The sequence below is a fragment of the Coffea arabica genome, chromosome 11e (assembly GCF_036785885.1).
Source record: "Coffea arabica cultivar ET-39 chromosome 11e, Coffea Arabica ET-39 HiFi, whole genome shotgun sequence".
NCBI classification, from domain to species: Eukaryota; Viridiplantae; Streptophyta; class Magnoliopsida; order Gentianales; family Rubiaceae; genus Coffea; species Coffea arabica.
This window is the reverse complement of record NC_092331.1, coordinates 40,103,623-40,131,035: the sequence shown is the minus strand read 5'-3', so window position 1 is coordinate 40,131,035 and position 27,413 is coordinate 40,103,623. Positions and strand designations below refer to the sequence as shown.

Genomic DNA, 27,413 nt, shown 5'->3' with positions numbered 1-27,413 from the left:
AATTATCATGAAATCAATCCTTCACGCTTGCAGTTAGGGGTGGCAATTCGGGTCCAAATCAGGTTGGCGGGTCGGGTTCGGGTCAACAGACCCGCCAGAAAATCTGTTGACCCGAACCCCGACCCGCCAACCCGTGACGGGTCAGGTATGCTGACCCGAACCCGAAAATTTCAGGTTTACGGGGCGGCGGGTCGACCCGAAATGACCCGAAACTTAATTTTAATTTATTAATTTATCACTGTAATTTCTAATAAAATCAATTTCTCACAAAACTAATTACATAATCAAGTAATAAAAATTTAAATAAATGATTCCAAATCAAATCTAAAATAAATTAAACACCGTAAAAGTGTTTTATCCCAAGCAAAATATAAAATAAATTAAAACAATACAAAAGTGAAAAATAATATAATATATTATTTGTCCAAGTATAATAATTTCAACTTCACACAAATTAAATAAATTCGTTTAGGATTAAGTAATTAATGCCTTTGAAAAAAAGAATAACTTAGTTTAGTTAGATAAAATTATTTTTATGTTTATTAAATTATTTTTAATTCGTAAACGGGTCATATCGGGTCATATCAGGTCACCACGGGTTGACCCGAAATCGACCGGTTTTCTTTTCGGGTTCATCGGGTCCAACCCGATTCTGACCCGAATTCCCGAAACCTCAACCCAAACCCATTAATTTCGTGTTAGGTTCGTGTCGTGTTTTCAGGTCGTGTCGAAAATTGCCACCCCTAGTTGCGGTGATACATTTGCGCCGACAAATTTGAGCGACGATCCGGGCTTTGATCGAGCCGTACCGTTCCTGATTTGTCTCGCGCCTTCAGATCCTCCTTCACGCTTCGACAAGAAGCAAAATATTAAGCAATCGTTCCGACGGAGCTAAATTACTACAGGATAAAGAACGAATAGGAAATTTGGATTTCGAAACAAAAAAGAGAGGGGTGCAACACGAGGACTTCCCAGGGGGTCACCCATCCTAGTACTACTCTCGCCCAAGCACGCTTAACTTCGGAGTTCTGATGGGATCCGGTGCATTAGTGCTGGTATGATCGCACCCGCCATGTTCCTTTCGCTTTATTCTTTTAAACTACCCCGTCCTGCGAAGCAGTGTGGCTTTTCTAGACCGAAATTCATTTTAAGCGTCAATTCAAGCATTTTCCTCTTATCCTTTTATTTATTTACTTTATATTTTTTTTTGTTATTGATTTGCACCCTGTTTTTTTCCCTCATCCCGCAACTCTAAATTATCATGAAATCAATCCTTCACGCTTGCAGTTAGGGGTGGCAATTCGGGTCCAAATCAGGTTGGCGGGTCGGGTTCGGGTCAACAGACCCGCCAGAAAATCTGTTGACCCGAACCCCGACCCGCCAACCCGTGACGGGTCAGGTATGCTGACCCGAACCCGAAAATTTCAGGTTTACGGGGCGGCGGGTCGACCCGAAATGACCCGAAACTTAATTTTAATTTATTAATTTATCACTGTAATTTCTAATAAAATCAATTTCTCACAAAACTAATTACATAATCAAGTAATAAAAATTTAAATAAATGATTCCAAATCAAATCTAAAATAAATTAAACACCGTAAAAGTGTTTTATCCCAAGCAAAATATAAAATAAATTAAAACAATACAAAAGTGAAAAATAATATAATATATTATTTGTCCAAGTATAATAATTTCAACTTCACACAAATTAAATAAATTCGTTTAGGATTAAGTAATTAATGCCTTTGAAAAAAAGAATAACTTAGTTTAGTTAGATAAAATTATTTTTATGTTTATTAAATTATTTTTAATTCGTAAACGGGTCATATCGGGTCATATCAGGTCACCACGGGTTGACCCGAAATCGACCGGTTTTCTTTTCGGGTTCATCGGGTCCAACCCGATTCTGACCCGAATTCCCGAAACCTCAACCCAAACCCATTAATTTCGTGTTAGGTTCGTGTCGTGTTTTCAGGTCGTGTCGAAAATTGCCACCCCTAGTTGCGGTGATACATTTGCGCCGACAAATTTGAGCGACGATCCGGGCTTTGATCGAGCCGTACCGTTCCTGATTTGTCTCGCGCCTTCAGATCCTCCTTCACGCTTCGACAAGAAGCAAAATATTAAGCAATCGTTCCGACGGAGCTAAATTACTACAGGATAAAGAACGAATAGGAAATTTGGATTTCGAAACAAAAAAGAGAGGGGTGCAACACGAGGACTTCCCAGGGGGTCACCCATCCTAGTACTACTCTCGCCCAAGCACGCTTAACTTCGGAGTTCTGATGGGATCCGGTGCATTAGTGCTGGTATGATCGCACCCGCCATGTTCCTTTCGCTTTATTCTTTTAAACTACCCCGTCCTGCGAAGCAGTGTGGCTTTTCTAGACCGAAATTCATTTTAAGCGTCAATTCAAGCATTTTCCTCTTATCCTTTTATTTATTTACTTTATAATTTTTTTTTGTTATTGATTTGCACCCTGTTTTTTTCCCTCATCCCGCAACTCTAAATTATCATGAAATCAATCCTTCACGCTTGCAGTTAGGGGTGGCAATTCGGGTCCAAATCAGGTTGGCGGGTCGGGTTCGGGTCAACAGACCCGCCAGAAAATCTGTTGACCCGAACCCCGACCCGCCAACCCGTGACGGGTCAGGTATGCTGACCCGAACCCGAAAATTTCAGGTTTACGGGGCGGCGGGTCGACCCGAAATGACCCGAAACTTAATTTTAATTTATTAATTTATCACTGTAATTTCTAATAAAATCAATTTCTCACAAAACTAATTACATAATCAAGTAATAAAAATTTAAATAAATGATTCCAAATCAAATCTAAAATAAATTAAACACCGTAAAAGTGTTTTATCCCAAGCAAAATATAAAATAAATTAAAACAATACAAAAGTGAAAAATAATATAATATGTTATTTGTCCAAGTATAATAATTTCAACTTCACACAAATTAAATAAATTCGTTTAGGATTAAGTAATTAATGCCTTTGAAAAAAAGAATAACTTAGTTTAGTTAGATAAAATTATTTTTATGTTTATTAAATTATTTTTAATTCGTAAACGGGTCATATCGGGTCATATCAGGTCACCACGGGTTGACCCGAAATCGACCGGTTTTCTTTTCGGGTTCATCGGGTCCAACCCGATTCTGACCCGAATTCCCGAAACCTCAACCCAAACCCATTAATTTCGTGTTAGGTTCGTGTCGTGTTTTCAGGTCGTGTCGAAAATTGCCACCCCTAGTTGCGGTGATACATTTGCGCCGACAAATTTGAGCGACGATCCGGGCTTTGATCGAGCCGTACCGTTCCTGATTTGTCTCGCGCCTTCAGATCCTCCTTCACGCTTCGACAAGAAGCAAAATATTAAGCAATCGTTCCGACGGAGCTAAATTACTACAGGATAAAGAACGAATAGGAAATTTGGATTTCGAAACAAAAAAGAGAGGGGTGCAACACGAGGACTTCCCAGGGGGTCACCCATCCTAGTACTACTCTCGCCCAAGCACGCTTAACTTCGGAGTTCTGATGGGATCCGGTGCATTAGTGCTGGTATGATCGCACCCGCCATGTTCCTTTCGCTTTATTCTTTTAAACTACCCCGTCCTGCGAAGCAGTGTGGCTTTTCTAGACCGAAATTCATTTTAAGCGTCAATTCAATCATTTTCCTCTTATCCTTTTATTTATTTACTTTATATTTTTTTTTGTTATTGATTTGCACCCTGTTTTTTTCCCTCATCCCGCAACTCTAAATTATCACGAAATCAATCCTTCACGCTTGCAGTTAGGGGTGGCAATTCGGGTCCAAATCAGGTTGGCGGGTCGGGTTCGGGTCAACAGACCCGCCAGAAAATCTGTTGACCCGAACCCCGACCCGCCAACCCGTGACGGGTCAGGTATGCTGACCCGAACCCGAAAATTTCAGGTTTACGGGGCGGCGGGTCGACCCGAAATGACCCGAAACTTAATTTTAATTTATTAATTTATCACTGTAATTTCTAATAAAATCAATTTCTCACAAAACTAATTACATAATCAAGTAATAAAAATTTAAATAAATGATTCCAAATCAAATCTAAAATAAATTAAACACCGTAAAAGTGTTTTATCCCAAGCAAAATATAAAATAAATTAAAACAATACAAAAGTGAAAAATAATATAATATATTATTTGTCCAAGTATAATAATTTCAACTTCACACAAATTAAATAAATTCGTTTAGGATTAAGTAATTAATGCCTTTGAAAAAAAGAATAACTTAGTTTAGTTAGATAAAATTATTTTTATGTTTATTAAATTATTTTTAATTCGTAAACGGGTCATATCGGGTCATATCAGGTCACCACGGGTTGACCCGAAATCGACCGGTTTTCTTTTCGGGTTCATCGGGTCCAACCCGATTCTGACCCGAATTCCCGAAACCTCAACCCAAACCCATTAATTTCGTGTTAGGTTCGTGTCGTGTTTTCAGGTCGTGTCGAAAATTGCCACCCCTAGTTGCGGTGATACATTTGCGCCGACAAATTTGAGCGACGATCCGGGCTTTGATCGAGCCGTACCGTTCCTGATTTGTCTCGCGCCTTCAGATCCTCCTTCACGCTTCGACAAGAAGCAAAATATTAAGCAATCGTTCCGACGGAGCTAAATTACTACAGGATAAAGAACGAATAGGAAATTTGGATTTCGAAACAAAAAAGAGAGGGGTGCAACACGAGGACTTCCCAGGGGGTCACCCATCCTAGTACTACTCTCGCCCAAGCACGCTTAACTTCGGAGTTCTGATGGGATCCGGTGCATTAGTGCTGGTATGATCGCACCCGCCATGTTCCTTTCGCTTTATTCTTTTAAACTACCCCGTCCTGCGAAGCAGTGTGGCTTTTCTAGACCGAAATTCATTTTAAGCGTCAATTCAAGCATTTTCCTCTTATCCTTTTATTTATTTACTTTATATTTTTTTTTGTTATTGATTTGCACCCTGTTTTTTTCCCTCATCCCGCAACTCTAAATTATCACGAAATCAATCCTTCACGCTTGCAGTTAGGGGTGGCAATTCGGGTCCAAATCAGGTTGGCGGGTCGGGTTCGGGTCAACAGACCCGCCAGAAAATCTGTTGACCCGAACGCCGACCCGCCAACCCGTGACGGGTCAGGTATGCTGACCCGAACCCGAAAATTTCAGGTTTACGGGGCGGCGGGTCGACCCGAAATGACCCGAAACTTAATTTTAATTTATTAATTTATCACTGTAATTTCTAATAAAATCAATTTCTCACAAAACTAATTACATAATCAAGTAATAAAAATTTAAATAAATGATTCCAAATCAAATCTAAAATAAATTAAACACCGTAAAAGTGTTTTATCCCAAGCAAAATATAAAATAAATTAAAACAATACAAAAGTGAAAAATAATATAATATGTTATTTGTCCAAGTATAATAATTTCAACTTCACACAAATTAAATAAATTCGTTTAGGATTAAGTAATTAATGCCTTTGAAAAAAAGAATAACTTAGTTTAGTTAGATAAAATTATTTTTATGTTTATTAAATTATTTTTAATTCGTAAACGGGTCATATCGGGTCATATCAGGTCACCACGGGTTGACCCGAAATCGACCGGTTTTCTTTTCGGGTTCATCGGGTCCAACCCGATTCTGACCCGAATTCCCGAAACCTCAACCCAAACCCATTAATTTCGTGTTAGGTTCGTGTCGTGTTTTCAGGTCGTGTCGAAAATTGCCACCCCTAGTTGCGGTGATACATTTGCGCCGACAAATTTGAGCGACGATCCGGGCTTTGATCGAGCCGTACCGTTCCTGATTTGTCTCGCGCCTTCAGATCCTCCTTCACGCTTCGACAAGAAGCAAAATATTAAGCAATCGTTCCGACGGAGCTAAATTACTACAGGATAAAGAACGAATAGGAAATTTGGATTTCGAAACAAAAAAGAGAGGGGTGCAACACGAGGACTTCCCAGGGGGTCACCCATCCTAGTACTACTCTCGCCCAAGCACGCTTAACTTCGGAGTTCTGATGGGATCCGGTGCATTAGTGCTGGTATGATCGCACCCGCCATGTTCCTTTCGCTTTATTCTTTTAAACTACCCCGTCCTGCGAAGCAGTGTGGGTTTTGTAGACCGAAATTCATTTTAAGCGTCAATTCAAGCATTTTCCTCTTATCCATTTATTTATTTACTTTATATTTTTTTTTGTTATTGATTTGCACCCTGTTTTTTTCCCTCATCCCGCAACTCTAAATTATCATGAAATCAATCCTTCACGCTTGCAGTTAGGGGTGGCAATTCGGGTCCAAATCAGGTTGGCGGGTCGGGTTCGGGTCAACAGACCCGCCAGAAATTCTGTTGACCCGAACCCCGACCCGCCAACCCGTGACGGGTCAGGTATGCTGACCCGAACCCGAAAATTTCAGGTTTACGGGGCGGCGGGTCGACCCGAAATGACCCGAAACTTAATTTAATTTATTAATTTATCACTGTAATTTCTAATAAAATCAATTTCTCACAAAACTAATTACATAATCAAGTAATAAAAATTTAAATAAATGATTCCAAATCAAATCTAAAATAAATTAAACACCGTAAAAGTGTTTTATCCCAAGCAAAATATAAAATAAATTAAAACAATACAAAAGTGAAAAATAATATAATATATTATTTGTCCAAGTATAATAATTTCAACTTCACACAAATTAAATAAATTCGTTTAGGATTAAGTAATTAATGCCTTTGAAAAAAAGAATAACTTAGTTTAGTTAGATAAAATTATTTTTATGTTTATTAAATTATTTTTAATTCGTAAACGGGTCATATCGGGTCATATCAGGTCACCACGGGTTGACCCGAAATCGACCGGTTTTCTTTTCGGGTTCATCGGGTCCAACCCGATTCTGACCCGAATTCCCGAAACCTCAACCCAAACCCATTAATTTCGTGTTAGGTTCGTGTCGTGTTTTCAGGTCGTGTCGAAAATTGCCACCCCTAGTTGCGGTGATACATTTGCGCCGACAAATTTGAGCGACGATCCGGGCTTTGATCGAGCCGTACCGTTCCTGATTTGTCTCGCGCCTTCAGATCCTCCTTCACGCTTCGACAAGAAGCAAAATATTAAGCAATCGTTCCGACGGAGCTAAATTACTACAGGATAAAGAACGAATAGGAAATTTGGATTTCGAAACAAAAAAGAGAGGGGTGCAACACGAGGACTTCCCAGGGGGTCACCCATCCTAGTACTACTCTCGCCCAAGCACGCTTAACTTCGGAGTTCTGATGGGATCCGGTGCATTAGTGCTGGTATGATCGCACCCGCCATGTTCCTTTCGCTTTATTCTTTTAAACTACCCCGTCCTGCGAAGCAGTGTGGCTTTTCTAGACCGAAATTCATTTTAAGCGTCAATTCAAGCATTTTCCTCTTATCCTTTTATTTATTTACTTTATAATTTTTTTTTGTTATTGATTTGCACCCTGTTTTTTTCCCTCATCCCGCAACTCTAAATTATCATGAAATCAATCCTTCACGCTTGCAGTTAGGGGTGGCAATTCGGGTCCAAATCAGGTTGGCGGGTCGGGTTCGGGTCAACAGACCCGCCAGAAAATCTGTTGACCCGAACCCCGACCCGCCAACCCGTGACGGGTCAGGTATGCTGACCCGAACCCGAAAATTTCAGGTTTACGGGGCGGCGGGTCGACCCGAAATGACCCGAAACTTAATTTTAATTTATTAATTTATCACTGTAATTTCTAATAAAATCAATTTCTCACAAAACTAATTACATAATCAAGTAATAAAAATTTAAATAAATGATTCCAAATCAAATCTAAAATAAATTAAACACCGTAAAAGTGTTTTATCCCAAGCAAAATATAAAATAAATTAAAACAATACAAAAGTGAAAAATAATATAATATGTTATTTGTCCAAGTATAATAATTTCAACTTCACACAAATTAAATAAATTCGTTTAGGATTAAGTAATTAATGCCTTTGAAAAAAAGAATAACTTAGTTTAGTTAGATAAAATTATTTTTATGTTTATTAAATTATTTTTAATTCGTAAACGGGTCATATCGGGTCATATCAGGTCACCACGGGTTGACCCGAAATCGACCGGTTTTCTTTTCGGGTTCATCGGGTCCAACCCGATTCTGACCCGAATTCCCGAAACCTCAACCCAAACCCATTAATTTCGTGTTAGGTTCGTGTCGTGTTTTCAGGTCGTGTCGAAAATTGCCACCCCTAGTTGCGGTGATACATTTGCGCCGACAAATTTGAGCGACGATCCGGGCTTTGATCGAGCCGTACCGTTCCTGATTTGTCTCGCGCCTTCAGATCCTCCTTCACGCTTCGACAAGAAGCAAACTATTAAGCAATCGTTCCGACGGAGCTAAATTACTACAGGATAAAGAACGAATAGGAAATTTGGATTTCGAAACAAAAAAGAGAGGGGTGCAACACGAGGACTTCCCAGGGGGTCACCCATCCTAGTACTACTCTCGCCCAAGCACGCTTAACTTCGGAGTTCTGATGGGATCCGGTGCATTAGTGCTGGTATGATCGCACCCGCCATGTTCCTTTCGCTTTATTCTTTTAAACTACCCCGTCCTGCGAAGCAGTGTGGCTTTTCTAGACCGAAATTCATTTTAAGCGTCAATTCAAGCATTTTCCTCTTATCCTTTTATTTATTTACTTTATATTTTTTTTTGTTATTGATTTGCACCCTGTTTTTTTCCCTCATCCCGCAACTCTAAATTATCATGAAATCAATCCTTCACGCTTGCAGTTAGGGGTGGCAATTCGGGTCCAAATCAGGTTGGCGGGTCGGGTTCGGGTCAACAGACCCGCCAGAAATTCTGTTGACCCGAACCCCGACCCGCCAACCCGTGACGGGTCAGGTATGCTGACCCGAACCCGAAAATTTCAGGTTTACGGGGCGGCGGGTCGACCCGAAATGACCCGAAACTTAATTTTAATTTATTAATTTATCACTGTAATTTCTAATAAAATCAATTTCTCACAAAACTAATTACATAATCAAGTAATAAAAATTTAAATAAATGATTCCAAATCAAATCTAAAATAAATTAAACACCGTAAAAGTGTTTTATCCCAAGCAAAATATAAAATAAATTAAAACAATACAAAAGTGAAAAATAATATAATATATTATTTGTCCAAGTATAATAATTTCAACTTCACACAAATTAAATAAATTCGTTTAGGATTAAGTAATTAATGCCTTTGAAAAAAAGAATAACTTAGTTTAGTTAGATAAAATTATTTTTATGTTTATTAAATTATTTTTAATTCGTAAACGGGTCATATCGGGTCATATCAGGTCACCACGGGTTGACCCGAAATCGACCGGTTTTCTTTTCGGGTTCATCGGGTCCAACCCGATTCTGACCCGAATTCCCGAAACCTCAACCCAAACCCATTAATTTCGTGTTAGGTTCGTGTCGTGTTTTCAGGTCGTGTCGAAAATTGCCACCCCTAGTTGCGGTGATACATTTGCGCCGACAAATTTGAGCGACGATCCGGGCTTTGATCGAGCCGTACCGTTCCTGATTTGTCTCGCGCCTTCAGATCCTCCTTCACGCTTCGACAAGAAGCAAAATATTAAGCAATCGTTCCGACGGAGCTAAATTACTACAGGATAAAGAACGAATAGGAAATTTGGATTTCGAAACAAAAAAGAGAGGGGTGCAACACGAGGACTTCCCAGGGGGTCACCCATCCTAGTACTACTCTCGCCCAAGCACGCTTAACTTCGGAGTTCTGATGGGATCCGGTGCATTAGTGCTGGTATGATCGCACCCGCCATGTTCCTTTCGCTTTATTCTTTTAAACTACCCCGTCCTGCGAAGCAGTGTGGCTTTTCTAGACCGAAATTCATTTTAAGCGTCAATTCAAGCATTTTCCTCTTATCCTTTTATTTATTTACTTTATATTTTTTTTTGTTATTGATTTGCACCCTGTTTTTTTCCCTCATCCCGCAACTCTAAATTATCATGAAATCAATCCTTCACGCTTGCAGTTAGGGGTGGCAATTCGGGTCCAAATCAGGTTGGCGGGTCGGGTTCGGGTCAACAGACCCGCCAGAAAATCTGTTGACCCGAACCCCGACCCGCCAACCCGTGACGGGTCAGGTATGCTGACCCGAACCCGAAAATTTCAGGTTTACGGGGCGGCGGGTCGACCCGAAATGACCCGAAACTTAATTTTAATTTATTAATTTATCACTGTAATTTCTAATAAAATCAATTTCTCACAAAACTAATTACATAATCAAGTAATAAAAATTTAAATAAATGATTCCAAATCAAATCTAAAATAAATTAAACACCGTAAAAGTGTTTTATCCCAAGCAAAATATAAAATAAATTAAAACAATACAAAAGTGAAAAATAATATAATATATTATTTGTCCAAGTATAATAATTTCAACTTCACACAAATTAAATAAATTCGTTTAGGATTAAGTAATTAATGCCTTTGAAAAAAAGAATAACTTAGTTTAGTTAGATAAAATTATTTTTATGTTTATTAAATTATTTTTAATTCGTAAACGGGTCATATCGGGTCATATCAGGTCACCACTGGTTGACCCGAAATCGACCGGTTTTCTTTTCGGGTTCATCGGGTCCAACCCGATTCTGACCCGAATTCCCGAAACCTCAACCCAAACCCATTAATTTCGTGTTAGGTTCGTGTCGTGTTTTCAGGTCGTGTCGAAAATTGCCACCCCTAGTTGCGGTGATACATTTGCGCCGACAAATTTGAGCGACGATCCGGGCTTTGATCGAGCCGTACCGTTCCTGATTTGTCTCGCGCCTTCAGATCCTCCTTCACGCTTCGACAAGAAGCAAAATATTAAGCAATCGTTCCGACGGAGCTAAATTACTACAGGATAAAGAACGAATAGGAAATTTGGATTTCGAAACAAAAAAGAGAGGGGTGCAACACGAGGACTTCCCAGGGGGTCACCCATCCTAGTACTACTCTCGCCCAAGCACGCTTAACTTCGGAGTTCTGATGGGATCCGGTGCATTAGTGCTGGTATGATCGCACCCGCCATGTTCCTTTCGCTTTATTCTTTTAAACTACCCCGTCCTGCGAAGCAGTGTGGCTTTTCTAGACCGAAATTCATTTTAAGCGTCAATTCAAGCATTTTCCTCTTATCCTTTTATTTATTTACTTTATATTTTTTTTTGTTATTGATTTGCACCCTGTTTTTTTCCCTCATCCCGCAACTCTAAATTATCACGAAATCAATCCTTCACGCTTGCAGTTAGGGGTGGCAATTCGGGTCCAAATCAGGTTGGCGGGTCGGGTTCGGGTCAACAGACCCGCCAGAAAATCTGTTGACCCGAACGCCGACCCGCCAACCCGTGACGGGTCAGGTATGCTGACCCGAACCCGAAAATTTCAGGTTTACGGGGCGGCGGGTCGACCCGAAATGACCCGAAACTTAATTTTAATTTATTAATTTATCACTGTAATTTCTAATAAAATCAATTTCTCACAAAACTAATTACATAATCAAGTAATAAAAATTTAAATAAATGATTCCAAATCAAATCTAAAATAAATTAAACACCGTAAAAGTGTTTTATCCCAAGCAAAATATAAAATAAATTAAAACAATACAAAAGTGAAAAATAATATAATATGTTATTTGTCCAAGTATAATAATTTCAACTTCACACAAATTAAATAAATTCGTTTAGGATTAAGTAATTAATGCCTTTGAAAAAAAGAATAACTTAGTTTAGTTAGATAAAATTATTTTTATGTTTATTAAATTATTTTTAATTCGTAAACGGGTCATATCGGGTCATATCAGGTCACCACGGGTTGACCCGAAATCGACCGGTTTTCTTTTCGGGTTCATCGGGTCCAACCCGATTCTGACCCGAATTCCCGAAACCTCAACCCAAACCCATTAATTTCGTGTTAGGTTCGTGTCGTGTTTTCAGGTCGTGTCGAAAATTGCCACCCCTAGTTGCGGTGATACATTTGCGCCGACAAATTTGAGCGACGATCCGGGCTTTGATCGAGCCGTACCGTTCCTGATTTGTCTCGCGCCTTCAGATCCTCCTTCACGCTTCGACAAGAAGCAAAATATTAAGCAATCGTTCCGACGGAGCTAAATTACTACAGGATAAAGAACGAATAGGAAATTTGGATTTCGAAACAAAAAAGAGAGGGGTGCAACACGAGGACTTCCCAGGGGGTCACCCATCCTAGTACTACTCTCGCCCAAGCACGCTTAACTTCGGAGTTCTGATGGGATCCGGTGCATTAGTGCTGGTATGATCGCACCCGCCATGTTCCTTTCGCTTTATTCTTTTAAACTACCCCGTCCTGCGAAGCAGTGTGGGTTTTGTAGACCGAAATTCATTTTAAGCGTCAATTCAAGCATTTTCCTCTTATCCATTTATTTATTTACTTTATATTTTTTTTTGTTATTGATTTGCACCCTGTTTTTTTCCCTCATCCCGCAACTCTAAATTATCATGAAATCAATCCTTCACGCTTGCAGTTAGGGGTGGCAATTCGGGTCCAAATCAGGTTGGCGGGTCGGGTTCGGGTCAACAGACCCGCCAGAAATTCTGTTGACCCGAACCCCGACCCGCCAACCCGTGACGGGTCAGGTATGCTGACCCGAACCCGAAAATTTCAGGTTTACGGGGCGGCGGGTCGACCCGAAATGACCCGAAACTTAATTTTAATTTATTAATTTATCACTGTAATTTCTAATAAAATCAATTTCTCACAAAACTAATTACATAATCAAGTAATAAAAATTTAAATAAATGATTCCAAATCAAATCTAAAATAAATTAAACACCGTAAAAGTGTTTTATCCCAAGCAAAATATAAAATAAATTAAAACAATACAAAAGTGAAAAATAATATAATATATTATTTGTCCAAGTATAATAATTTCAACTTCACACAAATTAAATAAATTCGTTTAGGATTAAGTAATTAATGCCTTTGAAAAAAAGAATAACTTAGTTTAGTTAGATAAAATTATTTTTATGTTTATTAAATTATTTTTAATTCGTAAACGGGTCATATCGGGTCATATCAGGTCACCACGGGTTGACCCGAAATCGACCGGTTTTCTTTTCGGGTTCATCGGGTCCAACCCGATTCTGACCCGAATTCCCGAAACCTCAACCCAAACCCATTAATTTCGTGTTAGGTTCGTGTCGTGTTTTCAGGTCGTGTCGAAAATTGCCACCCCTAGTTGCGGTGATACATTTGCGCCGACAAATTTGAGCGACGATCCGGGATTTGATCGAGCCGTACCGTTCCTGATTTGTCTCGCGCCTTCAGATCCTCCTTCACGCTTCGACAAGAAGCAAAATATTAAGCAATCGTTCCGACGGAGCTAAATTACTACAGGATAAAGAACGAATAGGAAATTTGGATTTCGAAACAAAAAAGAGAGGGGTGCAACACGAGGACTTCCCAGGGGGTCACCCATCCTAGTACTACTCTCGCCCAAGCACGCTTAACTTCGGAGTTCTGATGGGATCCGGTGCATTAGTGCTGGTATGATCGCACCCGCCATGTTCCTTTCGCTTTATTCTTTTAAACTACCCCGTCCTGCGAAGCAGTGTGGCTTTTCTAGACCGAAATTCATTTTAAGCGTCAATTCAATCATTTTCCTCTTATCCTTTTATTTATTTACTTTATATTTTTTTTTGTTATTGATTTGCACCCTGTTTTTTTCCCTCATCCCGCAACTCTAAATTATCACGAAATCAATCCTTCACGCTTGCAGTTAGGGGTGGCAATTCGGGTCCAAATCAGGTTGGCGGGTCGGGTTCGGGTCAACAGACCCGCCAGAAAATCTGTTGACCCGAACCCCGACCCGCCAACCCGTGACGGGTCAGGTATGCTGACCCGAACCCGAAAATTTCAGGTTTACGGGGCGGCGGGTCGACCCGAAATGACCCGAAACTTAATTTTAATTTATTAATTTATCACTGTAATTTCTAATAAAATCAATTTCTCACAAAACTAATTACATAATCAAGTAATAAAAATTTAAATAAATGATTCCAAATCAAATCTAAAATAAATTAAACACCGTAAAAGTGTTTTATCCCAAGCAAAATATAAAATAAATTAAAACAATACAAAAGTGAAAAATAATATAATATATTATTTGTCCAAGTATAATAATTTCAACTTCACACAAATTAAATAAATTCGTTTAGGATTAAGTAATTAATGCCTTTGAAAAAAAGAATAACTTAGTTTAGTTAGATAAAATTATTTTTATGTTTATTAAATTATTTTTAATTCGTAAACGGGTCATATCGGGTCATATCAGGTCACCACGGGTTGACCCGAAATCGACCGGTTTTCTTTTCGGGTTCATCGGGTCCAACCCGATTCTGACCCGAATTCCCGAAACCTCAACCCAAACCCATTAATTTCGTGTTAGGTTCGTGTCGTGTTTTCAGGTCGTGTCGAAAATTGCCACCCCTAGTTGCGGTGATACATTTGCGCCGACAAATTTGAGCGACGATCCGGGCTTTGATCGAGCCGTACCGTTCCTGATTTGTCTCGCGCCTTCAGATCCTCCTTCACGCTTCGACAAGAAGCAAAATATTAAGCAATCGTTCCGACGGAGCTAAATTACTACAGGATAAAGAACGAATAGGAAATTTGGATTTCGAAACAAAAAAGAGAGGGGTGCAACACGAGGACTTCCCAGGGGGTCACCCATCCTAGTACTACTCTCGCCCAAGCACGCTTAACTTCGGAGTTCTGATGGGATCCGGTGCATTAGTGCTGGTATGATCGCACCCGCCATGTTCCTTTCGCTTTATTCTTTTAAACTACCCCGTCCTGCGAAGCAGTGTGGCTTTTCTAGACCGAAATTCATTTTAAGCGTCAATTCAAGCATTTTCCTCTTATCCTTTTATTTATTTACTTTATATTTTTTTTTGTTATTGATTTGCACCCTGTTTTTTTCCCTCATCCCGCAACTCTAAATTATCATGAAATCAATCCTTCACGCTTGCAGTTAGGGGTGGCAATTCGGGTCCAAATCAGGTTGGCGGGTCGGGTTCGGGTCAACAGACCCGCCAGAAAATCTGTTGACCCGAACCCCGACCCGCCAACCCGTGACGGGTCAGGTATGCTGACCCGAACCCGAAAATTTCAGGTTTACGGGGCGGCGGGTCGACCCGAAATGACCCGAAACTTAATTTTAATTTATTAATTTATCACTGTAATTTCTAATAAAATCAATTTCTCACAAAACTAATTACATAATCAAGTAATAAAAATTTAAATAAATGATTCCAAATCAAATCTAAAATAAATTAAACACCGTAAAAGTGTTTTATCCCAAGCAAAATATAAAATAAATTAAAACAATACAAAAGTGAAAAATAATATAATATATTATTTGTCCAAGTATAATAATTTCAACTTCACACAAATTAAATAAATTCGTTTAGGATTAAGTAATTAATGCCTTTGAAAAAAAGAATAACTTAGTTTAGTTAGATAAAATTATTTTTATGTTTATTAAATTATTTTTAATTCGTAAACGGGTCATATCGGGTCATATCAGGTCACCACTGGTTGACCCGAAATCGACCGGTTTTCTTTTCGGGTTCATCGGGTCCAACCCGATTCTGACCCGAATTCCCGAAACCTCAACCCAAACCCATTAATTTCGTGTTAGGTTCGTGTCGTGTTTTCAGGTCGTGTCGAAAATTGCCACCCCTAGTTGCGGTGATACATTTGCGCCGACAAATTTGAGCGACGATCCGGGCTTTGATCGAGCCGTACCGTTCCTGATTTGTCTCGCGCCTTCAGATCCTCCTTCACGCTTCGACAAGAAGCAAAATATTAAGCAATCGTTCCGACGGAGCTAAATTACTACAGGATAAAGAACGAATAGGAAATTTGGATTTCGAAACAAAAAAGAGAGGGGTGCAACACGAGGACTTCCCAGGGGGTCACCCATCCTAGTACTACTCTCGCCCAAGCACGCTTAACTTCGGAGTTCTGATGGGATCCGGTGCATTAGTGCTGGTATGATCGCACCCGCCATGTTCCTTTCGCTTTATTCTTTTAAACTACCCCGTCCTGCGAAGCAGTGTGGCTTTTCTAGACCGAAATTCATTTTAAGCGTCAATTCAAGCATTTTCCTCTTATCCTTTTATTTATTTACTTTATAATTTTTTTTTGTTATTGATTTGCACCCTGTTTTTTTCCCTCATCCCGCAACTCTAAATTATCATGAAATCAATCCTTCACGCTTGCAGTTAGGGGTGGCAATTCGGGTCCAAATCAGGTTGGCGGGTCGGGTTCGGGTCAACAGACCCGCCAGAAAATCTGTTGACCCGAACCCCGACCCGCCAACCCGTGACGGGTCAGGTATGCTGACCCGAACCCGAAAATTTCAGGTTTACGGGGCGGCGGGTCGACCCGAAATGACCCGAAACTTAATTTTAATTTATTAATTTATCACTGTAATTTCTAATAAAATCAATTTCTCACAAAACTAATTACATAATCAAGTAATAAAAATTTAAATAAATGATTCCAAATCAAATCTAAAATAAATTAAACACCGTAAAAGTGTTTTATCCCAAGCAAAATATAAAATAAATTAAAACAATACAAAAGTGAAAAATAATATAATATATTATTTGTCCAAGTATAATAATTTCAACTTCACACAAATTAAATAAATTCGTTTAGGATTAAGTAATTAATGCCTTTGAAAAAAAGAATAACTTAGTTTAGTTAGATAAAATTATTTTTATGTTTATTAAATTATTTTTAATTCGTAAACGGGTCATATCGGGTCATATCAGGTCACCACGGGTTGACCCGAAATCGACCGGTTTTCTTTTCGGGTTCATCGGGTCCAACCCGATTCTGACCCGAATTCCCGAAACCTCAACCCAAACCCATTAATTTCGTGTTAGGTTCGTGTCGTGTTTTCAGGTCGTGTCGAAAATTGCCACCCCTAGTTGCGGTGATACATTTGCGCCGACAAATTTGAGCGACGATCCGGGCTTTGATCGAGCCGTACCGTTCCTGATTTGTCTCGCGCCTTCAGATCCTCCTTCACGCTTCGACAAGAAGCAAAATATTAAGCAATCGTTCCGACGGAGCTAAATTACTACAGGATAAAGAACGAATAGGAAATTTGGATTTCGAAACAAAAAAGAGAGGGGTGCAACACGAGGACTTCCCAGGGGGTCACCCATCCTAGTACTACTCTCGCCCAAGCACGCTTAACTTCGGAGTTCTGATGGGATCCGGTGCATTAGTGCTGGTATGATCGCACCCGCCATGTTCCTTTCGCTTTATTCTTTTAAACTACCCCGTCCTGCGAAGCAGTGTGGCTTTTCTAGACCGAAATTCATTTTAAGCGTCAATTCAAGCATTTTCCTCTTATCCTTTTATTTATTTACTTTATAATTTTTTTTTGTTATTGATTTGCACCCTGTTTTTTTCCCTCATCCCGCAACTCTAAATTATCATGAAATCAATCCTTCACGCTTGCAGTTAGGGGTGGCAATTCGGGTCCAAATCAGGTTGGCGGGTCGGGTTCGGGTCAACAGACCCGCCAGAAAATCTGTTGACCCGAACCCCGACCCGCCAACCCGTGACGGGTCAGGTATGCTGACCCGAACCCGAAAATTTCAGGTTTACGGGGCGGCGGGTCGACCCGAAATGACCCGAAACTTAATTTTAATTTATTAATTTATCACTGTAATTTCTAATAAAATCAATTTCTCACAAAACTAATTACATAATCAAGTAATAAAAATTTAAATAAATGATTCCAAATCAAATCTAAAATAAATTAAACACCGTAAAAGTGTTTTATCCCAAGCAAAATATAAAATAAATTAAAACAATACAAAAGTGAAAAATAATATAATATATTATTTGTCCAAGTATAATAATTTCAACTTCACACAAATTAAATAAATTCGTTTAGGATTAAGTAATTAATGCCTTTGAAAAAAAGAATAACTTAGTTTAGTTAGATAAAATTATTTTTATGTTTATTAAATTATTTTTAATTCGTAAACGGGTCATATCGGGTCATATCAGGTCACCACGGGTTGACCCGAAATCGACCGGTTTTCTTTTCGGGTTCATCGGGTCCAACCCGATTCTGACCCGAATTCCCGAAACCTCAACCCAAACCCATTAATTTCGTGTTAGGTTCGTGTCGTGTTTTCAGGTCGTGTCGAAAATTGCCACCCCTAGTTGCGGTGATACATTTGCGCCGACAAATTTGAGCGACGATCCGGGCTTTGATCGAGCCGTACCGTTCCTGATTTGTCTCGCGCCTTCAGATCCTCCTTCACGCTTCGACAAGAAGCAAAATATTAAGCAATCGTTCCGACGGAGCTAAATTACTACAGGATAAAGAACGAATAGGAAATTTGGATTTCGAAACAAAAAAGAGAGGGGTGCAACACGAGGACTTCCCAGGGGGTCACCCATCCTAGTACTACTCTCGCCCAAGCACGCTTAACTTCGGAGTTCTGATGGGATCCGGTGCATTAGTGCTGGTATGATCGCACCCGCCATGTTCCTTTCGCTTTATTCTTTTAAACTACCCCGTCCTGCGAAGCAGTGTGGCTTTTCTAGACCGAAATTCATTTTAAGCGTCAATTCAAGCATTTTCCTCTTATCCTTTTATTTATTTACTTTATAATTTTTTTTTGTTATTGATTTGCACCCTGTTTTTTTCCCTCATCCCGCAACTCTAAATTATCATGAAATCAATCCTTCACGCTTGCAGTTAGGGGTGGCAATTCGGGTCCAAATCAGGTTGGCGGGTCGGGTTCGGGTCAACAGACCCGCCAGAAAATCTGTTGACCCGAACCCCGACCCGCCAACCCGTGACGGGTCAGGTATGCTGACCCGAACCCGAAAATTTCAGGTTTACGGGGCGGCGGGTCGACCCGAAATGACCCGAAACTTAATTTTAATTTATTAATTTATCACTGTAATTTCTAATAAAATCAATTTCTCACAAAACTAATTACATAATCAAGTAATAAAAATTTAAATAAATGATTCCAAATCAAATCTAAAATAAATTAAACACCGTAAAAGTGTTTTATCCCAAGCAAAATATAAAATAAATTAAAACAATACAAAAGTGAAAAATAATATAATATATTATTTGTCCAAGTATAATAATTTCAACTTCACACAAATTAAATAAATTCGTTTAGGATTAAGTAATTAATGCCTTTGAAAAAAAGAATAACTTAGTTTAGTTAGATAAAATTATTTTTATGTTTATTAAATTATTTTTAATTCGTAAACGGGTCATATCGGGTCATATCAGGTCACCACGGGTTGACCCGAAATCGACCGGTTTTCTTTTCGGGTTCATCGGGTCCAACCCGATTCTGACCCGAATTCCCGAAACCTCAACCCAAACCCATTAATTTCGTGTTAGGTTCGTGTCGTGTTTTCAGGTCGTGTCGAAAATTGCCACCCCTAGTTGCGGTGATACATTTGCGCCGACAAATTTGAGCGACGATCCGGGCTTTGATCGAGCCGTACCGTTCCTGATTTGTCTCGCGCCTTCAGATCCTCCTTCACGCTTCGACAAGAAGCAAAATATTAAGCAATCGTTCCGACGGAGCTAAATTACTACAGGATAAAGAACGAATAGGAAATTTGGATTTCGAAACAAAAAAGAGAGGGGTGCAACACGAGGACTTCCCAGGGGGTCACCCATCCTAGTACTACTCTCGCCCAAGCACGCTTAACTTCGGAGTTCTGATGGGATCCGGTGCATTAGTGCTGGTATGATCGCACCCGCCATGTTCCTTTCGCTTTATTCTTTTAAACTACCCCGTCCTGCGAAGCAGTGTGGCTTTTCTAGACCGAAATTCATTTTAAGCGTCAATTCAAGCATTTTCCTCTTATCCTTTTATTTATTTACTTTATATTTTTTTTTGTTATTGATTTGCACCCTGTTTTTTTCCCTCATCCCGCAACTCTAAATTATCATGAAATCAATCCTTCACGCTTGCAGTTAGGGGTGGCAATTCGGGTCCAAATCAGGTTGGCGGGTCGGGTTCGGGTCAACAGACCCGCCAGAAAATCTGTTGACCCGAACCCCGACCCGCCAACCCGTGACGGGTCAGGTATGCTGACCCGAACCCGAAAATTTCAGGTTTACGGGGCGGCGGGTCGACCCGAAATGACCCGAAACTTAATTTTAATTTATTAATTTATCACTGTAATTTCTAATAAAATCAATTTCTCACAAAACTAATTACATAATCAAGTAATAAAAATTTAAATAAATGATTCCAAATCAAATCTAAAATAAATTAAACACCGTAAAAGTGTTTTATCCCAAGCAAAATATAAAATAAATTAAAACAATACAAAAGTGAAAAATAATATAATATATTATTTGTCCAAGTATAATAATTTCAACTTCACACAAATTAAATAAATTCGTTTAGGATTAAGTAATTAATGCCTTTGAAAAAAAGAATAACTTAGTTTAGTTAGATAAAATTATTTTTATGTTTATTAAATTATTTTTAATTCGTAAACGGGTCATATCGGGTCATATCAGGTCACCACGGGTTGACCCGAAATCGACCGGTTTTCTTTTCGGGTTCATCGGGTCCAACCCGATTCTGACCCGAATTCCCGAAACCTCAACCCAAACCCATTAATTTCGTGTTAGGTTCGTGTCGTGTTTTCAGGTCGTGTCGAAAATTGCCACCCCTAGTTGCGGTGATACATTTGCGCCGACAAATTTGAGCGACGATCCGGGCTTTGATCGAGCCGTACCGTTCCTGATTTGTCTCGCGCCTTCAGATCCTCCTTCACGCTTCGACAAGAAGCAAAATATTAAGCAATCGTTCCGACGGAGCTAAATTACTACAGGATAAAGAACGAATAGGAAATTTGGATTTCGAAACAAAAAAGAGAGGGGTGCAACACGAGGACTTCCCAGGGGGTCACCCATCCTAGTACTACTCTCGCCCAAGCACGCTTAACTTCGGAGTTCTGATGGGATCCGGTGCATTAGTGCTGGTATGATCGCACCCGCCATGTTCCTTTCGCTTTATTCTTTTAAACTACCCCGTCCTGCGAAGCAGTGTGGCTTTTCTAGACCGAAATTCATTTTAAGCGTCAATTCAAGCATTTTCCTCTTATCCTTTTATTTATTTACTTTATAATTTTTTTTTGTTATTGATTTGCACCCTGTTTTTTTCCCTCATCCCGCAACTCTAAATTATCATGAAATCAATCCTTCACGCTTGCAGTTAGGGGTGGCAATTCGGGTCCAAATCAGGTTGGCGGGTCGGGTTCGGGTCAACAGACCCGCCAGAAAATCTGTTGACCCGAACCCCGACCCGCCAACCCGTGACGGGTCAGGTATGCTGACCCGAACCCGAAAATTTCAGGTTTACGGGGCGGCGGGTCGACCCGAAATGACCCGAAACTTAATTTTAATTTATTAATTTATCACTGTAATTTCTAATAAAATCAATTTCTCACAAAACTAATTACATAATCAAGTAATAAAAATTTAAATAAATGATTCCAAATCAAATCTAAAATAAATTAAACACCGTAAAAGTGTTTTATCCCAAGCAAAATATAAAATAAATTAAAACAATACAAAAGTGAAAAATAATATAATATGTTATTTGTCCAAGTATAATAATTTCAACTTCACACAAATTAAATAAATTCGTTTAGGATTAAGTAATTAATGCCTTTGAAAAAAAGAATAACTTAGTTTAGTTAGATAAAATTATTTTTATGTTTATTAAATTATTTTTAATTCGTAAACGGGTCATATCGGGTCATATCAGGTCACCACGGGTTGACCCGAAATCGACCGGTTTTCTTTTCGGGTTCATCGGGTCCAACCCGATTCTGACCCGAATTCCCGAAACCTCAACCCAAACCCATTAATTTCGTGTTAGGTTCGTGTCGTGTTTTCAGGTCGTGTCGAAAATTGCCACCCCTAGTTGCGGTGATACATTTGCGCCGACAAATTTGAGCGACGATCCGGGCTTTGATCGAGCCGTACCGTTCCTGATTTGTCTCGCGCCTTCAGATCCTCCTTCACGCTTCGACAAGAAGCAAAATATTAAGCAATCGTTCCGACGGAGCTAAATTACTACAGGATAAAGAACGAATAGGAAATTTGGATTTCGAAACAAAAAAGAGAGGGGTGCAACACGAGGACTTCCCAGGGGGTCACCCATCCTAGTACTACTCTCGCCCAAGCACGCTTAACTTCGGAGTTCTGATGGGATCCGGTGCATTAGTGCTGGTATGATCGCACCCGCCATGTTCCTTTCGCTTTATTCTTTTAAACTACCCCGTCCTGCGAAGCAGTGTGGCTTTTCTAGACCGAAATTCATTTTAAGCGTCAATTCAATCATTTTCCTCTTATCCTTTTATTTATTTACTTTATATTTTTTTTTGTTATTGATTTGCACCCTGTTTTTTTCCCTCATCCCGCAACTCTAAATTATCACGAAATCAATCCTTCACGCTTGCAGTTAGGGGTGGCAATTCGGGTCCAAATCAGGTTGGCGGGTCGGGTTCGGGTCAACAGACCCGCCAGAAAATCTGTTGACCCGAACCCCGACCCGCCAACCCGTGACGGGTCAGGTATGCTGACCCGAACCCGAAAATTTCAGGTTTACGGGGCGGCGGGTCGACCCGAAATGACCCGAAACTTAATTTTAATTTATTAATTTATCACTGTAATTTCTAATAAAATCAATTTCTCACAAAACTAATTACATAATCAAGTAATAAAAATTTAAATAAATGATTCCAAATCAAATCTAAAATAAATTAAACACCGTAAAAGTGTTTTATCCCAAGCAAAATATAAAATAAATTAAAACAATACAAAAGTGAAAAATAATATAATATGTTATTTGTCCAAGTATAATAATTTCAACTTCACACAAATTAAATAAATTCGTTTAGGATTAAGTAATTAATGCCTTTGAAAAAAAGAATAACTTAGTTTAGTTAGATAAAATTATTTTTATGTTTATTAAATTATTTTTAATTCGTAAACGGGTCATATCGGGTCATATCAGGTCACCACGGGTTGACCCGAAATCGACCGGTTTTCTTTTCGGGTTCATCGGGTCCAACCCGATTCTGACCCGAATTCCCGAAACCTCAACCCAAACCCATTAATTTCGTGTTAGGTTCGTGTCGTGTTTTCAGGTCGTGTCGAAAATTGCCACCCCTAGTTGCGGTGATACATTTGCGCCGACAAATTTGAGCGACGATCCGGGCTTTGATCGAGCCGTACCGTTCCTGATTTGTCTCGCGCCTTCAGATCCTCCTTCACGCTTCGACAAGAAGCAAAATATTAAGCAATCGTTCCGACGGAGCTAAATTACTACAGGATAAAGAACGAATAGGAAATTTGGATTTCGAAACAAAAAAGAGAGGGGTGCAACACGAGGACTTCCCAGGGGGTCACCCATCCTAGTACTACTCTCGCCCAAGCACGCTTAACTTCGGAGTTCTGATGGGATCCGGTGCATTAGTGCTGGTATGATCGCACCCGCCATGTTCCTTTCGCTTTATTCTTTTAAACTACCCCGTCCTGCGAAGCAGTGTGGCTTTTCTAGACCGAAATTCATTTTAAGCGTCAATTCAATCATTTTCCTCTTATCCTTTTATTTATTTACTTTATATTTTTTTTTGTTATTGATTTGCACCCTGTTTTTTTCCCTCATCCCGCAACTCTAAATTATCACGAAATCAATCCTTCACGCTTGCAGTTAGGGGTGGCAATTCGGGTCCAAATCAGGTTGGCGGGTCGGGTTCGGGTCAACAGACCCGCCAGAAAATCTGTTGACCCGAACCCCGACCCGCCAACCCGTGACGGGTCAGGTATGCTGACCCGAACCCGAAAATTTCAGGTTTACGGGGCGGCGGGTCGACCCGAAATGACCCGAAACTTAATTTTAATTTATTAATTTATCACTGTAATTTCTAATAAAATCAATTTCTCACAAAACTAATTACATAATCAAGTAATAAAAATTTAAATAAATGATTCCAAATCAAATCTAAAATAAATTAAACACCGTAAAAGTGTTTTATCCCAAGCAAAATATAAAATAAATTAAAACAATACAAAAGTGAAAAATAATATAATATATTATTTGTCCAAGTATAATAATTTCAACTTCACACAAATTAAATAAATTCGTTTAGGATTAAGTAATTAATGCCTTTGAAAAAAAGAATAACTTAGTTTAGTTAGATAAAATTATTTTTATGTTTATTAAATTATTTTTAATTCGTAAACGGGTCATATCGGGTCATATCAGGTCACCACGGGTTGACCCGAAATCGACCGGTTTTCTTTTCGGGTTCATCGGGTCCAACCCGATTCTGACCCGAATTCCCGAAACCTCAACCCAAACCCATTAATTTCGTGTTAGGTTCGTGTCGTGTTTTCAGGTCGTGTCGAAAATTGCCACCCCTAGTTGCGGTGATACATTTGCGCCGACAAATTTGAGCGACGATCCGGGCTTTGATCGAGCCGTACCGTTCCTGATTTGTCTCGCGCCTTCAGATCCTCCTTCACGCTTCGACAAGAAGCAAAATATTAAGCAATCGTTCCGACGGAGCTAAATTACTACAGGATAAAGAACGAATAGGAAATTTGGATTTCGAAACAAAAAAGAGAGGGGTGCAACACGAGGACTTCCCAGGGGGTCACCCATCCTAGTACTACTCTCGCCCAAGCACGCTTAACTTCGGAGTTCTGATGGGATCCGGTGCATTAGTGCTGGTATGATCGCACCCGCCATGTTCCTTTCGCTTTATTCTTTTAAACTACCCCGTCCTGCGAAGCAGTGTGGCTTTTCTAGACCGAAATTCATTTTAAGCGTCAATTCAAGCATTTTCCTCTTATCCTTTTATTTATTTACTTTATATTTTTTTTTGTTATTGATTTGCACCCTGTTTTTTTCCCTCATCCCGCAACTCTAAATTATCACGAAATCAATCCTTCACGCTTGCAGTTAGGGGTGGCAATTCGGGTCCAAATCAGGTTGGCGGGTCGGGTTCGGGTCAACAGACCCGCCAGAAAATCTGTTGACCCGAACGCCGACCCGCCAACCCGTGACGGGTCAGGTATGCTGACCCGAACCCGAAAATTTCAGGTTTACGGGGCGGCGGGTCGACCCGAAATGACCCGAAACTTAATTTTAATTTATTAATTTATCACTGTAATTTCTAATAAAATCAATTTCTCACAAAACTAATTACATAATCAAGTAATAAAAATTTAAATAAATGATTCCAAATCAAATCTAAAATAAATTAAACACCGTAAAAGTGTTTTATCCCAAGCAAAATATAAAATAAATTAAAACAATACAAAAGTGAAAAATAATATAATATGTTATTTGTCCAAGTATAATAATTTCAACTTCACACAAATTAAATAAATTCGTTTAGGATTAAGTAATTAATGCCTTTGAAAAAAAGAATAACTTAGTTTAGTTAGATAAAATTATTTTTATGTTTATTAAATTATTTTTAATTCGTAAACGGGTCATATCGGGTCATATCAGGTCACCACGGGTTGACCCGAAATCGACCGGTTTTCTTTTCGGGTTCATCGGGTCCAACCCGATTCTGACCCGAATTCCCGAAACCTCAACCCAAACCCATTAATTTCGTGTTAGGTTCGTGTCGTGTTTTCAGGTCGTGTCGAAAATTGCCACCCCTAGTTGCGGTGATACATTTGCGCCGACAAATTTGAGCGACGATCCGGGCTTTGATCGAGCCGTACCGTTCCTGATTTGTCTCGCGCCTTCAGATCCTCCTTCACGCTTCGACAAGAAGCAAAATATTAAGCAATCGTTCCGACGGAGCTAAATTACTACAGGATAAAGAACGAATAGGAAATTTGGATTTCGAAACAAAAAAGAGAGGGGTGCAACACGAGGACTTCCCAGGGGGTCACCCATCCTAGTACTACTCTCGCCCAAGCACGCTTAACTTCGGAGTTCTGATGGGATCCGGTGCATTAGTGCTGGTATGATCGCACCCGCCATGTTCCTTTCGCTTTATTCTTTTAAACTACCCCGTCCTGCGAAGCAGTGTGGCTTTTCTAGACCGAAATTCATTTTAAGCGTCAATTCAAGCATTTTCCTCTTATCCTTTTATTTATTTACTTTATATTTTTTTTTGTTATTGATTTGCACCCTGTTTTTTTCCCTCATCCCGCAACTCTAAATTATCACGAAATCAATCCTTCACGCTTGCAGTTAGGGGTGGCAATTCGGGTCCAAATCAGGTTGGCGGGTCGGGTTCGGGTCAACAGACCCGCCAGAAAATCTGTTGACCCGAACGCCGACCCGCCAACCCGTGACGGGTCAGGTATGCTGACCCGAACCCGAAAATTTCAGGTTTACGGGGCGGCGGGTCGACCCGAAATGACCCGAAACTTAATTTTAATTTATTAATTTATCACTGTAATTTCTAATAAAATCAATTTCTCACAAAACTAATTACATAATCAAGTAATAAAAATTTAAATAAATGATTCCAAATCAAATCTAAAATAAATTAAACACCGTAAAAGTGTTTTATCCCAAGCAAAATATAAAATAAATTAAAACAATACAAAAGTGAAAAATAATATAATATGTTATTTGTCCAAGTATAATAATTTCAACTTCACACAAATTAAATAAATTCGTTTAGGATTAAGTAATTAATGCCTTTGAAAAAAAGAATAACTTAGTTTAGTTAGATAAAATTATTTTTATGTTTATTAAATTATTTTTAATTCGTAAACGGGTCATATCGGGTCATATCAGGTCACCACGGGTTGACCCGAAATCGACCGGTTTTCTTTTCGGGTTCATCGGGTCCAACCCGATTCTGACCCGAATTCCCGAAACCTCAACCCAAACCCATTAATTTCGTGTTAGGTTCGTGTCGTGTTTTCAGGTCGTGTCGAAAATTGCCACCCCTAGTTGCGGTGATACATTTGCGCCGACAAATTTGAGCGACGATCCGGGCTTTGATCGAGCCGTACCGTTCCTGATTTGTCTCGCGCCTTCAGATCCTCCTTCACGCTTCGACAAGAAGCAAAATATTAAGCAATCGTTCCGACGGAGCTAAATTACTACAGGATAAAGAACGAATAGGAAATTTGGATTTCGAAACAAAAAAGAGAGGGGTGCAACACGAGGACTTCCCAGGGGGTCACCCATCCTAGTACTACTCTCGCCCAAGCACGCTTAACTTCGGAGTTCTGATGGGATCCGGTGCATTAGTGCTGGTATGATCGCACCCGCCAT

At 39.5% G+C, this 27,413-nt stretch overlaps 22 non-coding genes across 22 annotated transcripts; all 22 read right to left on the bottom strand.

Annotated features, from left to right (window-relative positions):
• Positions 1 to 950: 950 nt before the first annotated feature.
• LOC140027772 (5S ribosomal RNA) lies at positions 951 to 1,069 on the bottom strand. Its single transcript, XR_011831719.1, has one exon. It is a non-coding gene; the product is annotated as a 5S ribosomal RNA (ribosomal RNA).
• Positions 1,070 to 2,204: 1,135 nt separating this feature from the next.
• LOC140027761 (5S ribosomal RNA) lies at positions 2,205 to 2,323 on the bottom strand. Its single transcript, XR_011831708.1, has one exon. It is a non-coding gene; the product is annotated as a 5S ribosomal RNA (ribosomal RNA).
• Positions 2,324 to 3,459: 1,136 nt separating this feature from the next.
• Positions 3,460 to 3,578, bottom strand: LOC140027750 (5S ribosomal RNA). The gene has a single exon (XR_011831697.1). It is a non-coding gene; the product is annotated as a 5S ribosomal RNA (ribosomal RNA).
• Positions 3,579 to 4,713: 1,135 nt separating this feature from the next.
• On the bottom strand, positions 4,714 to 4,832 carry LOC140027739 (5S ribosomal RNA). The gene has a single exon (XR_011831686.1). It is a non-coding gene; the product is annotated as a 5S ribosomal RNA (ribosomal RNA).
• Positions 4,833 to 5,967: 1,135 nt separating this feature from the next.
• LOC140027728 (5S ribosomal RNA) lies at positions 5,968 to 6,086 on the bottom strand. Its single transcript, XR_011831675.1, has one exon. It is a non-coding gene; the product is annotated as a 5S ribosomal RNA (ribosomal RNA).
• Positions 6,087 to 7,220: 1,134 nt separating this feature from the next.
• On the bottom strand, positions 7,221 to 7,339 carry LOC140027717 (5S ribosomal RNA). The gene has a single exon (XR_011831664.1). It is a non-coding gene; the product is annotated as a 5S ribosomal RNA (ribosomal RNA).
• Positions 7,340 to 8,475: 1,136 nt separating this feature from the next.
• On the bottom strand, positions 8,476 to 8,594 carry LOC140027706 (5S ribosomal RNA). Its single transcript, XR_011831653.1, has one exon. It is a non-coding gene; the product is annotated as a 5S ribosomal RNA (ribosomal RNA).
• Positions 8,595 to 9,729: 1,135 nt separating this feature from the next.
• LOC140027695 (5S ribosomal RNA) lies at positions 9,730 to 9,848 on the bottom strand. The gene has a single exon (XR_011831642.1). It is a non-coding gene; the product is annotated as a 5S ribosomal RNA (ribosomal RNA).
• Positions 9,849 to 10,983: 1,135 nt separating this feature from the next.
• LOC140027684 (5S ribosomal RNA) lies at positions 10,984 to 11,102 on the bottom strand. Its single transcript, XR_011831631.1, has one exon. It is a non-coding gene; the product is annotated as a 5S ribosomal RNA (ribosomal RNA).
• A 1,135-nt stretch (positions 11,103 to 12,237) lies between these two features.
• On the bottom strand, positions 12,238 to 12,356 carry LOC140027672 (5S ribosomal RNA). Its single transcript, XR_011831619.1, has one exon. It is a non-coding gene; the product is annotated as a 5S ribosomal RNA (ribosomal RNA).
• Positions 12,357 to 13,491: 1,135 nt separating this feature from the next.
• Positions 13,492 to 13,610, bottom strand: LOC140027661 (5S ribosomal RNA). The gene has a single exon (XR_011831608.1). It is a non-coding gene; the product is annotated as a 5S ribosomal RNA (ribosomal RNA).
• Positions 13,611 to 14,745: 1,135 nt separating this feature from the next.
• On the bottom strand, positions 14,746 to 14,864 carry LOC140027649 (5S ribosomal RNA). The gene has a single exon (XR_011831597.1). It is a non-coding gene; the product is annotated as a 5S ribosomal RNA (ribosomal RNA).
• A 1,135-nt stretch (positions 14,865 to 15,999) lies between these two features.
• On the bottom strand, positions 16,000 to 16,118 carry LOC140027638 (5S ribosomal RNA). Its single transcript, XR_011831586.1, has one exon. It is a non-coding gene; the product is annotated as a 5S ribosomal RNA (ribosomal RNA).
• Positions 16,119 to 17,254: 1,136 nt separating this feature from the next.
• On the bottom strand, positions 17,255 to 17,373 carry LOC140027627 (5S ribosomal RNA). Its single transcript, XR_011831575.1, has one exon. It is a non-coding gene; the product is annotated as a 5S ribosomal RNA (ribosomal RNA).
• A 1,136-nt stretch (positions 17,374 to 18,509) lies between these two features.
• LOC140027615 (5S ribosomal RNA) lies at positions 18,510 to 18,628 on the bottom strand. The gene has a single exon (XR_011831563.1). It is a non-coding gene; the product is annotated as a 5S ribosomal RNA (ribosomal RNA).
• A 1,136-nt stretch (positions 18,629 to 19,764) lies between these two features.
• On the bottom strand, positions 19,765 to 19,883 carry LOC140027604 (5S ribosomal RNA). Its single transcript, XR_011831552.1, has one exon. It is a non-coding gene; the product is annotated as a 5S ribosomal RNA (ribosomal RNA).
• A 1,135-nt stretch (positions 19,884 to 21,018) lies between these two features.
• Positions 21,019 to 21,137, bottom strand: LOC140027593 (5S ribosomal RNA). Its single transcript, XR_011831541.1, has one exon. It is a non-coding gene; the product is annotated as a 5S ribosomal RNA (ribosomal RNA).
• Positions 21,138 to 22,273: 1,136 nt separating this feature from the next.
• On the bottom strand, positions 22,274 to 22,392 carry LOC140027582 (5S ribosomal RNA). Its single transcript, XR_011831530.1, has one exon. It is a non-coding gene; the product is annotated as a 5S ribosomal RNA (ribosomal RNA).
• A 1,135-nt stretch (positions 22,393 to 23,527) lies between these two features.
• LOC140027571 (5S ribosomal RNA) lies at positions 23,528 to 23,646 on the bottom strand. Its single transcript, XR_011831519.1, has one exon. It is a non-coding gene; the product is annotated as a 5S ribosomal RNA (ribosomal RNA).
• A 1,135-nt stretch (positions 23,647 to 24,781) lies between these two features.
• Positions 24,782 to 24,900, bottom strand: LOC140027559 (5S ribosomal RNA). Its single transcript, XR_011831507.1, has one exon. It is a non-coding gene; the product is annotated as a 5S ribosomal RNA (ribosomal RNA).
• A 1,135-nt stretch (positions 24,901 to 26,035) lies between these two features.
• LOC140027548 (5S ribosomal RNA) lies at positions 26,036 to 26,154 on the bottom strand. Its single transcript, XR_011831496.1, has one exon. It is a non-coding gene; the product is annotated as a 5S ribosomal RNA (ribosomal RNA).
• Positions 26,155 to 27,289: 1,135 nt separating this feature from the next.
• Positions 27,290 to 27,408, bottom strand: LOC140027537 (5S ribosomal RNA). Its single transcript, XR_011831485.1, has one exon. It is a non-coding gene; the product is annotated as a 5S ribosomal RNA (ribosomal RNA).
• Between the last annotated feature and the right edge of the window lie 5 nt (positions 27,409 to 27,413).